The sequence below is a fragment of the Borostomias antarcticus genome, assembly GCF_949987555.1.
Source record: "Borostomias antarcticus genome assembly, contig: scaffold_621, whole genome shotgun sequence".
Classification (NCBI taxonomy): domain Eukaryota; kingdom Metazoa; phylum Chordata; class Actinopteri; order Stomiiformes; family Stomiidae; genus Borostomias; species Borostomias antarcticus.
The window spans coordinates 1-12,500 of record NW_028176671.1 but is presented as its reverse complement, the minus strand read 5'-3'; the positions used below and the strand labels follow the sequence as shown (position 1 = coordinate 12,500).

The 12,500-nt window shown below is 49.4% G+C and overlaps 1 pseudogene across 1 annotated transcript in view; it reads right to left on the bottom strand.

The window, feature by feature from the left end:
- The window catches only part of LOC311328207 (netrin receptor UNC5D-like), an 18,777-nt pseudogene extending 6,675 nt beyond the window's left edge, over nt 1-12,102 (bottom strand). Inside the window, exons 1-4 of the transcript in view lie at nt 11,953-12,102; nt 11,286-11,513; nt 9,977-10,061; nt 2,208-2,379 (exon numbers count right to left, since the gene is read on the bottom strand). The product of the transcript in view is annotated as a netrin receptor UNC5D-like (transcript). The remainder of the gene's footprint in view (nt 1-2,207; nt 2,380-9,976; nt 10,062-11,285; nt 11,514-11,952) is intronic.
- Nucleotides 12,103-12,500: the final 398 nt, after the last annotated feature.

Below are 12,500 nucleotides of genomic sequence, written 5' to 3'. Positions count from 1 at the left end.
TCACAATAGCTTTTAGGTTCCTGAAGTGTACGGTACATTTGTTGGGGGTGGGGGATTGGGAGGGGGGAGATGGGTGGTATTTCCAGATCAAAAGTGATTCATTTGTGATCAGACAGCGCTGACACGAAGCGTTCAGTGTTCACTAGATCCAGCCCAGAGGATATACAACGTCATGCTGGTTGAGGCCAACGTTTCCGAGCGGGGGATGTGAGACCAGCCGGGGAGCTACGGTTTGGATCTTGGATGATGAAACCCCGAGCATTAGCGTCTCAGGACACTCAGAGCTTCAGAGAGTGAGAGGCTCAGATAGTTCAGCTACAAATACTGGGATTTGGCAGACGGGGTAGATTGTATTCCTTCTATGTATGTAACTCTCCTACTGTATACTATTTGCCCCACTATTTTAAGACTGTATAGGCCTATTTATTTGCCCAGGGACTGCGATTGGAAATTAGCTGTTTTAGCTATAACCTTGTACAGTGCATCTCTCCCTATTCTATAGGGTTAATGTCTACTGTACCTTGTCCCTGTCTTAAAAATAAATAAAAATCAATCAATCAATCAATCAGAACCCCCATCACTGAAACGCGCCCAATTATTTTAAAAGCCAAACAATTACATGGTGTGGTGGATGCAACATGCTTGCATTTGACCGTGTGTCACTGAGTGAATTGAGTGTCCCTCATGGAGTGAGGTAGACCTCCGAGGAAATGGTAGCAAGTAGCTGGTGAAACTCACTCCCCTAGTATAAAGGATGTGCTAACGACCCTACCGATAGTGATATCTCTCTTAGTATAGCTGTTAGCACATCCGACTAGCGAGCGCAAGGTTGCAGGTTCGCATCCCGCCCTGCACGATCCCTCAACATGGGTCAAACGAATGACAAACACAACGCAGACGAGAGTGCTACCGTTACACGTGCAGCCAGATTTATAAACGACAGCCAATCCTCCACCTTTTCCAGATGTACTGTACGTACAGTAGGCAGTCCAGGAAGGCATATCCAGGGGGGATGCATTGGTTTAATGCAAGATATTAATTCAGCTGATGTTTTTTTTTGCCATGTTTCAGTGAGGCTAAATAAATCCTGGTAATCGTCAGTGGAGATTTCACTCAGCACAAGAGCCTTATTGTTTAATGATCTTGTGTTTAAAAGACCACATTTAATGAATTTTGGAGTGGAAGAAAATCTATTTCGATAGTCAGGGGGTAGACCCGCATGGTTTCTGTGTGCACAGGGGATGAAGGAAATGGGACCATATGCCCGTTCATGATTACTCCCTTGTTTTCGAACGTCACGTTGCTTCGAGATAATGACCTGCTTGTAGTGGCACTGTAGCACTGTATGCTCACTGCAAGTTCCTTCACGACTCCCTCGGTAAGTGAGTTAGGCACGAGCGCCGACTGTTTTAAAAATGTGAGTTCATCAATCGAGTAAAACAGCATGGTAAAAAAAAAAAACAACCACTTATCAGGCTCAAGCAATCCAACTGAGTATTATCCACCGAAGTATTATTCTTTGCTGAATTTAATCCGGTAACTGAAATCTTTAACCATCCAGGAGAAAGATAATACGCAAGTGAATTCAGTGATTAACAGTGGTCAAACACCTGGAGCCTATGCAATCAAGAAAAGGCAGCATTTGGGAAATCAACCAGCCAAAGCTGTAAAACAGATCAAGACCGGGCAGTTCCAAAATATTGATGATAATATTAGTAAGTAAGTAAGTAAGTAAGTAAGTAAGTAAGTAAGTAAGTAAACGTTATTTATATAGCGCCTTTCACAGCACGAATGCACAAAGTGCTTCACAATAAAAATAACACATAAAAAAGGAAGAAAGAGCAACATACAAAATGCAATACATACAAAATACAAGGCAATCCAGGGGAGGGGAGGGGGGAGGGAATTACCATACAGGCAGCCAGCCTCGACAAGCAGCCATACAAGCAGGCGCGGCCAATATCCTGACAGCACTGTACTGTAATGAGATGGAAGTGGGGGGGGGGGGGGGGAGGGGATGGAGTGAGGGAGGGCAGGGGAGGGGGTGGGGTGCGTGTGATGTGCGTGTTTGTGTGTGTGTGTGTTTCGTATACACACGAAAATCAGCCTCGGAAATGAACTAGTTTAAAAGCAATTCTGAAAGATATCCTCTTGGCCGGTGCCCTCGCCTGTGAAAGGACAAAAGGACGAGTGCAGAGTCACCTCACCTCCCACTTGTCGTCCTGCGTCTGCCTCTTCAGCCGGACGATCCAGCTCTCGGCCGAAACTTCGGCGCAGTGGGCCATCGTCATGGCGACGGGGCAGGACAGGTCGAGTCCGGGTGGGCCGTACGTGACCTCTGGGCTCAGCAGGATCTCCGGACCCTCCTCCGACACAGAGCTGTTGAACGGACGCAGCGCGCACGCACACACACACACACACACACGCAAATCCCTCTTCATGTACGGTAGGGACCTGACCGTAGCCTGGCTGCAGCCCCTGGATTGCATGCCCAATTTAATTTCCAAAAGCGATTCAGGGTCTGAAAAAGCTCTCACAGGCTAATCAGCGCCCTTTGAATGCAATGATGGAATGAAACTGCGCGATGTGATTGGTTAGGGAATGAACGATGTGATTGGTTAGGGAATGAACTAATCACTGAGGACTCCCTCTTCGGCGACGTCCATTTTGGAAAATGGCTGCAATGGGAGCCTGACTGAATATTGAAGAGAAACAAAATGGCAGTTCAAGCTAACCAGTGTCTAGGCTGACTGCACTATTACAGTCTACGCTTGAGCACAGCTAACAGACACACACACACAGGTTAGAGAGCAGGGATTTATGGGCAGTAAAGATGGAGTAGACAGGTGAGCATGGGTGTGTGGGTCGATGGAGCTGGTAGAGAGGTTACTGTAGCATGTGTGTGTGTATGTGTGTGTGTGTGTGCTGTGTGGGTCGATGGAGCTGGTGGACAGGTTAGTGTGTGTGTGCTGTGTGGGTCGATGGAGCTGGTGGACAGGTTAGTGTGTATGTGTGTGTGTGTGTACGCTGTGTGGGTCGAGGGTGCTGTTGAAGCTTATTCCGAGGAGAGTGTCCAGCAGCACAGTGACAGATTAAGGGTTCCTCTGTCTGGCTGGCTGGGGGCCAGGGGGGGTTTGGGAGCTTGGAGCTTGGCTGGGGGCCGGGGGGTTTGGGAGCCTGGAGCTTGGCTGGGGGCCGGGGGGTTTGGGAGCCTGGGGCTTGGCTGGGGCCGGGGTGGTGGTGGTGAGGGGGGGGGGGGGTCTTTAGCCTGACCGAAGGCCGGAGGGTACAGGCCCACCATCGGTCCAGCAGCAGGCCTCGGGCTCCCTCAGTGACAGGGGACTGTGGCCCCGCGGTCAGCGGGTCAAACTGGACTTCACTCATACACGGTCGACTGAAACAAGCACACATAATGTAGGTGCACTGTCAGATACAGGCGTGCAGATCACATGACAACTTGGGGGGGGGGGGCGGGGCTACCTCTGAACAAGCGCACGCGTGAGGCAAAAACGCGCACGGTCCCATTCGCGCGAGTATATTGATCAAAGGCTGTTTTGGTTTTCCGGCACCTACTGCGTTGCTGTGGTTGAAAGTAGCATTAGTACTTTATATTCTTCACTGGCTCAATCGGTCTCTCCCTCCCGCACTCTCCCTGCCTGAACTGCCATCAGTGTACGTAGCTGCGCTGATGAAATCCTGAAAACAGTCCATTTACCTTTTTAGAATGGAGGGGGGGGGCGATTTGTGTTTTTCAGAAGTTGAAGAGGAAGTCCCCTGAGTGATCTCCGCGCCTGGCTAGATGTTTTACGACAAGAGCTACAGCACATTAGCATTATGTACTCGTAGTGTTTCAGTGCTATGGAGAAACGACGTTTGGCATTATGCTATCTGCATCATCAGCTCCAGACAACAGCGAGGCCGGAGCGCTCGTCGCGGGATTCCGAGCGCTTCCAGTTGGATTCGCTTTTGTTAATACACACTTTTAACATCCCTCTTGTGCAATCGTTACTGCGATATCAACAACTAAAAAGGGATTATGATCATTAGAGAGAGAGCAGACCGAGCCCCCCTGTCCTCGCACGGCTGAAAAAATGTAGCTTTGCCCTCAGGCAACAAAGGAACACCAAGGTTATCGGCTGCTTCAACTTGCAGTAGCCTAATTAGTCCCACCCTGACTTTAAAAAATGCAAAAGCTTTTTGCTTTTCAAAGAAAAACAAGTCTCAGAGCAAGATGAGGTTTAATCATTTGGTGATATCATGATGCGTTTTCTGGACGAGGTCTTCACTACATAACTAGTCCTGTCGGTGGAGTTTGTCAGACAGTGCAGAGATGGTCTGGGTTACTGATAAATTCAGTATATATTCACCGTCAACTGATGGCAGGGAAGGTTTTCATGTTTGAATGAAAGAGACTTGCGCTCTGTCAAAGACATTGACGGAATACTGATCACACCGCTAATCAACACTTCTCTCTCACTGCTTCCTGCCACTCTCTCCCTCGATCTCACTCTAATCATCACAGCGTCGCCACCTCTCTCTCTCTAACTCCTCTGTCAGACGCTCCCCCTCTCCTACCCTGCCACCACTCATTTACACAGAGTTAGGGGCGGGCGACAGGACGACCCCGGGTTCCCTGAGGTCAGCGACGGTCTGTAGCCTCCAGCCCTCGGCGCCAGCGGTGCTGCTTAATGGGTTCGAGGCCAGCTGGGGCAGTCTGGGAGAGAGGGCCGGACAAGCACACAACTACAGGATAGGGCTGGATGACACCCTCCGGGTACCAAACACGGACTGTGGAGATTACCGAGTGGCCTGTGACACAGTGGAAACGGGCTCCTGTACAGTACGTCTAATATGAGCTATTGACAGCTTAGTTGACCTGCTGTCTTTCTATACAGCTACGGAAGCGTTGATCATGGGTGATTTTAATCTGAAGACAGTTTCAAGGATTTGTGCAGTAACCTCTCGACTTATAACGAAACCAACATGTCCTAATGTGAAATGTAATCTCCCTGATCGACATTTTCACCAATACAATATGCCTCAAAGTAACTCAAGTGGAGTCTTCCCTCAAGATTTTATTGACCACTGGCCTATTGCTTGCGTTAGGAATGTCACATTATCTAGAGCAAATCCATGTATCATCTCCGAAAGGAATGTTTAAGAGTTTCGATGATTCCTGGTTCCTGGATGATTTAATTAGGTTTGAGTTGGATAGCGTGTCTCTCTCTTCCAATCCTAATTCAGTTACGGTTAACTGATGGCACGGAGCGTTTTCATGTTTGAATGAAAGAGACTTGCGCTCTGTCAAAGACATTGACGGAATACCTCATGATCTCGCTGCTAATATAACATCTTCTCTTTCACTGCTTCCTGCCACTCTCTCCCTCTATCGCACTCTAATCATCACAGCGTCGCCACCTCTCTCTCTCACTCCCCTGTCAGACGCTCCGCCTCTCACACCCTGCCACCTCTGATTTACACAGAGTTAGGGGCGCGCGACAGGTCGAACCCGGGTTCCCTGTGGAGATCGGCGGTCATATTTCTGATCAACTAAATCATCTAGATATCACAACAGCATGATCTAAGTGAGACCGGTCCGCTCAGAGACTTTGAGTGACAAGAATCCCCGCGGCTCCTCTTTTAGCCTGCTCACTGGACTGGAAGTGGGCGACGCCCCCTCGAGGATTGACACAAAATAGTCCTCTGGTGCCGACGGTTTGGACCCGGGTCTTCTTAGGTTGGCTGGTACGGATGTAGCTGGGCCCCCGAATACATTTTTAATCTCTCTCTCAGCTTGGGGACTGTTCCAAAGCTGTGGAAATCGGCTTTAAGTACTTCTGTTACACTGTAGAGACCCTATCAATTACCACCCAACATCAAAGCTATCCTATACCAAGACCCTTGACTCCACATTGGCTCCTAAGGTACCTAGAGTCAAAAACCGAAATAAGAAAGACGGCTTTTAGTTATGTTGCTCCTAGAGCATGGAATAGGTTTCCAGGAGACTTTTAAATTATATACCTTAGTCAACTTAGACATAAAAAAATAAGGTTCAAGTGTGATTTTATTTATAGTGTTTAGAATATTGTTTATTACATATTGTCTAACCAGGGCACCATTGTAAATGAGAAATAAAAGAGTTTGGGAATAACATTATCAACCATCGTTCTTAGCGTCCCACAAGTCCACTGATGAAGTCGAACTTTTAGAGATTTTTCCCCCCATATTAGTTATGCTGATCGCTCACCAGAATCTTCTCCCAGGCCTGCACCTGCGGCGTTCACAGGGATAAAGAGACGCCCCGACGCCCCCTCCTCTCTCTCTCTCTCTCTCTCTCTCTCTCTCTCTCTCTACCTGAGGCGGGAGCCGATCGATTCCTATTCTCCTCAGTGGAGAGCAGCGCTGTATGTAGATGGCCCCGTGTTTGAATGGGATGAAAAGATTCAATTTCTCCCCCGTTCTCTTTGGCAGTCAGAAGATAGGCGTTGAGTGACAGCCCAGCGGCGCGCCGCGGTTCCGCCACTCACCACCGCCGCTGGAATAAACAGTAGCCGGCTTATCGGAGAAGAGCAGGAACCTTAAAGGTGGGGGGCTCGCCATGATGGGAATGGGGAGGAGGGGAGGGGGGGGGTTTAGAGGGCCGTGAGCTGCCAGACTTGACCTTTACCTGACCTCTGATCTTTATCTATACCCCTGCAGGTCTGAGTGTGGGGGGAATGGGGCGCAGGGAGGGGTGTGTGGGGGGGGGGGGGGGGCTAGTGGGTTAAGATGTGTCTTGCTTTTGATTCCAGATGACATTAAATGTCACCTCTGGCACTAAATGTCCAACCTCGGAGGAAGAAATCTCATTTCCTGCGCGGGGGCCAAAGCGGCGTGGGAATAACCAGGTTGTCGGGGGGAGATAACTCGTTGATAGGTGCTCAGACCAAGCACCACCCGCTCAGATGTTTTATTTTGGAGGAATCTGTGGGAGATCAAAAACAGGGCCGGGGATCGTCTCCAGCTTGCCAGAGAACTTGCCAGATCCTCAAACCCCCTTCAACCCCCCCCCAAAAAAGGTGTAGAGTATTAAATTCCTCACAAGCTATCTACTGTGCCTTTTGCCCCTTGAGTAACAGCTCTGAGAAAGCCCTGAAGGCCAAGTCATGGCAATGGCTCTCGCTAGCAGCACCTGGGCTGTCCTCTGTTGTGTTCCTTCTGACTGAGTAACAATGAAGCCCTCCCTTCCTTCCTTCCTCCCTTCCTTCCATATCTGGAACAAACTTCCAGAAAACTGCAGGTCTGCTGCAACTCTTGGTTCTTTTAAAACAAGCCTGAAGACTTTTCTTTTTGCCACTGCTTTCTAAGAGGAGTTATGTTTATCAGTATACTGCACTGTCACTTTTATTCCTGTATTCTATTTTTCCTGCTTTTTGTTTAAATGTCTATAATGACTTGCTTTATGTTTTAATGCTTTTAATTTGTCCTGCCTTTTGTTTTAAATGTCTATAATGTCTTGCTTTTTGTTTTAATGCTTTTAATGTCTCATGTAAAGCACCTTGAATTGCCCTGTGGCTGAAATGTGCTATATAAATAAACTTGCCTTGCCTTGCCTTGCCTTGCCTGCCTCCCTTCCTTCCTTCCTTCCTGCCTCCCTTCCTTCCTTCCTTCCTTCCTTCCTTCCTTCCTTCCTTCCTTCCTTCCTTCCTTCCTTCCTGCCTCCCTTCCTTCCTTCCTTCCTTCCTTCCTGCCTCCCTTCCTTCCTTCCTTCCTGCCTCCCTTCCTTCCTTCCTTCCTTCCTTCCTTCCTTCCTTCCTTCCTTCCTTCCTCCCTTCCTTCCTTCATTTCTGCCTCCCTTCCTTCCTTCCTTCCTTCCTTCCTTCCTTCCTTCCTTCCTTCCTTCCTTCCTTCCTTCCTTCCTTCCTTCCTTCCCCCCTCTGCTCACGGCAGAGGAGACGGTGTCATGGTGGTCTTCAGTGAGCAGTTCCTCCAGGACGGGCGGGGGGAGGGGCTCTTGGCCGGCGGGCGCTGCTGAGCCAGCGTAGCTCATGATGCTCATATCCTGTAAACACGCCGGCTGTGACCGACTCCCTCCTCCTGACTCGTCAGGTACTGTACACACCCCTGCAGAGTGTGCCTGATGAGCCTGGGTCCCCTGCTGAGCCGTGTGTGTGTGTGTGTGTGCGCGGGGGGGGGGGGGGGGGGGGGTTAGGGGGGAAAGAGAGAAAGAGAGAGTACAGAGGGATGCTGATTCTTCTGTGCAGGGGGGAAAAGGGAGCTGAGTACCCAAATGGAGGGGGGGGGCTTGAAAATCCTCGAATGAAAGTTTGCTTTTGTCTGTAATATTTTATTTCACATTAATTAATGTCATGACTAAATTACAATGGGATGAACACATTATTTGAGAGACCGACGTTTGTATCACCCCAAAATAGTAGAGATACTGTAAGGACCCTCTCACCCCTGAAGAAAAAACGCAAAATGGTTTAGTCCACACCTGCACTTGGATCACAAGTTGTGCAGCTAAGTGCAGAGAGTGGAGTTGCGGCAGCAGATCTCACGTCTTTTCAAAAAAGCAAAATCAGGGTCGCAAAAATAAGAAAAGAAAGTAAGGAAAGAGAAAGGAGGAATGTTGAGGGAAGACAGCTGCTTACAACCTTCTCTCAGAGAAAAGGGGAGCAGACTGCACAGCTAGCACAGGTCAGAGAATGGTTTAAGCTGCTGTAGCTATCAGCAGTTTCGATTGTAGGCAGTCAGACAATCACCGGAATATAACTTCGAAATATCTGCATTGTATAACACACTAGGGGTACAATTTCTGGGGGAATTGTAGTGTCCGGCAGTGAGTGTACAGTATTGTGTACTGATATCAACTCTAGACTCTATTGCTGGTGTAGTGATACTGTAGCTAGCTAGCTATAGAGTCCAGCAGATACACTTGCTAGCTGTGTGTTACAATAGCTATGTATTACTACCAGAATACCCACAGTGTCATAAATTAATCAGCATCATACAGAAAAAAGTATTGGGCCACCTACACATTACACCTACAGGAGCTTTTATGACATCCCATTTTAAATTCATAGGCATTAATATGGAAAGGTTCCCCCTTTGCAGCTATGGATATGGTAAATGGACTGCACTTATATAGCGCTTTTCTACCTTAGCGGCACTCAAAGCGCTTTACAATGGCCTCTCATTCACCCATTCACACACACACTCACACACCAATGGCGGTAGCTGCCATGCAGGTTAGGTGTCTTGCTCAAGGACACTTCGACATGTGGACAGTTGGAGCTGGGATTCGAACCGCTGACCCTTCGATCACTGAACGACCCGCTCTACCAACGGAGTTACAGCAGCTAACAGCTTCCACTCTTCGGGGAAGACTTTCTACAAGATTCTGGATTGTGTCTGTGGTAATTTTTGCCCATTCTCAGTTCTTTTAAATCAAGACTTTTCTTTTTGCCGCTGCTTTTTATTCAATCAAATAATTATTCATTCATACACTGCACTGTAACTTTTATTCCTGTATTACATTTTTCCTGCATTTTGTTTTAAATGTCCTATTTTTTTTGCATTTCGTTTTATATGACCTTTTATGTGTTTCTTGCACTTTGTCTTGATGCTTTTAATGTCTCATGTGAAGCACTTTGAATTGCCTTGTTGCTGAAATGTTCTATACAAATAAGCCTGCCTTGCCTTGCCATTCATCCAGAAGAGCATTTGTGAGGTCAGACAATGCACATTGTTGCCAGTGTGTGAGACATGGATCAAGAAATCCAAATCCAATCCAAAGAAAAGATCAAGAAATTCCTTGCCTCCCCCCCCCCCCCCCACACACAAACCCCTCCGCAACAGGGGGTCCACAGAGATTGCTTGTGTATAGGGCCCCGAATTTGGTGCCACGCCCCTGCTTCTGTGCCGTGTGTGTGTGTGTGTTTGGGGGGGTTTATGTGTTTGGGTATGTGTTTGTGTTTGTGTGTGTGTCCCTCACCTGCTGTCCTCTTGGTTGATGGTCATGTACATTTCCCAGGTAGTGTCTTCAGCTATCCCCCCATGGGGGACCAGCAGACTAACGCCTGCAGGGAGAGACAGAGAGAGACAGAGAGAGACAGAGAGAGACAGGGAGAGACAGAGAGAGACAGAGAGAGACAGGGAGAGACAGGGAGAGACAGGGAGAGACAGGGAGAGACAGAGAGAGACAGAGAGAGACAGAGAGAGACAGAGAGAGACAGAGGGAGACAGAGGGAGACAGAGGGAGACAGAGAGAGACAGAGAGAGACAGGGAGAGACAGAGAGAGACGGAGAGAGACAGGGAGAGACAGAGGGAGACAGGGAGAGACAGAGAGAGACAGAGGGTGGGGGGGTCAGCTGATTTGAGAGATGGTTCAGGATGATATGTCTTCCATGCACTTTTACTGTATGGCACTTTGGAGTTGATCTATTGCTTTTAATGTGTGTGTGTGTGTGTGTGTGTGTGTGTGATAGTCCGTTTGTACCGCCGCCAGACCTTGTTAAATAAAGGTTAATGAGCACCAGACGCTAGCACAGCCACACACACACACACACACACACACACACACACACACACACACACAAACACCTGCTCTGCTGTCAGGTCCCTTTACTGCAGGTGACAGCCAGGTAGACCCTTCAGGGGCTTTTAAATCAACGCTGCCAACACTCAGCAACACACGCACGTACGCACACACACACACACACACACACACACACACACACACACACACACAGGCATGCACACACACACACACACATACACACACACACACACACACACACACACACACACACACACACACACACACGTACAGCCACAGCTCACTACTGTACAGCCAACGCTGGAAGCTGCAGACAATTATCGTCTCCCGTGGCGATCCAGCTTGGCAGTTGATAAAGGTGCCAGTGGGGAGCAACGAGGCGGACGCGGCCCCCCGATTGGCTCTCGCTCAACCCACCCTCATGTGTCACTGTCTTCAATATCAGCGGCCTTTCTCTGCAGTTTTTACATCCGTGTGTGTGTGTGAGAGAGAGAGAGCAAGAGAGTGTGTGTGTGTGTGTGTGTGTGTGTGTGTGTGTGTGTGTGTGAGAGAGAGAGCAAGAGAGTGTGTGTGTTTGTGTGTATAAGGCAGTATCTGCGTACATGGCCCTGTTTCAAATCAAATCAAACTTTATTTGTATAGCGCATTTTATACACAAAGGCAACACAATGCGCTTGAATGAGGCCATGTTTGAATGAGTGTCTGGGTCGCCCCCCCCCCCCTGGGTCCCCCCCCCCCCCACACCTGTGTTGGGCACCACCAGACGGCCCCCCGCGTGTCCGAACACCCCCGCCGTCCTGAGGGAGGGCCTGGAGGGGGTGAAGAGGCTCTTCTCTCGCCCGCCCAGGGTGGCGTCCACGCCCACGCCGCTGTAGTCCGGGGCCAGCCCCCGGGGGAAGGTCTGGGGGTGGGGCTTGACGTGGAACTCCGCCCTCTCCGATACGCCCAGGGACACCATGAAGGAACTCTGGCCTGTTTGTCATGTTCGAAAATGGGACGTTTCCCTCAGGTCACAGCTCATAGACGTTACATCAGAATCACTTGAAAAAGATATGTGAACGCCAATGTGGCTTAATTTATTAAACAAATGGCTAAATTAAAAAGATTGTTCGGTCACTCTTCATTTAAAGGCCTTTCAAACGTCTTCTGACATCAACAAACTCTGAACAGCAACTGTAGATATTCCCCAGCTAGTTTAGGCTATTGTTAGTGGATTGTTAGTTGAATGTTGACCGCGTATTTGAGCATCTACAACCCAACGTACGAGGCACCCGAGTAAATAAAGGGCTACTGCTTGATCAAGTTAATACAGCTTATTAAGTGAGCAAACAATCGCACACAACTTCCGCCCCCCTGAGAACTACACCACCCGCGGTAACCGAGGACCGGAAGGGCTGAGGGCGGCGCTGACCTTTGACCTTGAGGTCGGGCAGCGGGTCGAGGAGCGACGCGCTCGGCCATCAGCTCCTTGTCCATGGAGTCCTGAAGCAGATGGGGCTGCTGTAGGTTCTGGACACCGTCAGGTCCGGCTGCAGGGACGAGTTGATCAGCAGGGGGTTCCCTGTCCAGAGGAGGGAGAGGGGGGGTGGACGGGGGGGGGAGACAAAGAGAGGGAGCGAGAGAGGGTGGGAGGAAAGAGGGAGAGAGAGAGGGTGGAGAGAGAGACAGAGAGAGAGAGAAAGAGAGGGAGAGACAGAGGATGGGGAGGAGAGAGGGAGAGAGAGAGGGAGAGGGTGGGGAGAAGACAGAGAGAGAGAGAAAGATAGGGAGAGAGAGAGGATGGGGAGGAGAGAGGGAGAGAGAGAGGGAGAGGGTGGGGAGAGAGACAGAGAGAGAGAAAGAGAGGGAGAGAGAGAGGGTGAGAGGGGAGAGGGAGAGAGAGAGGGTGGGAGGGAGGAGAGAGAGGGAGAGGGTGAGAAGAGAGAGAGAGAGAGAGAGAGAGAGAGAGAGGAAGAGAGG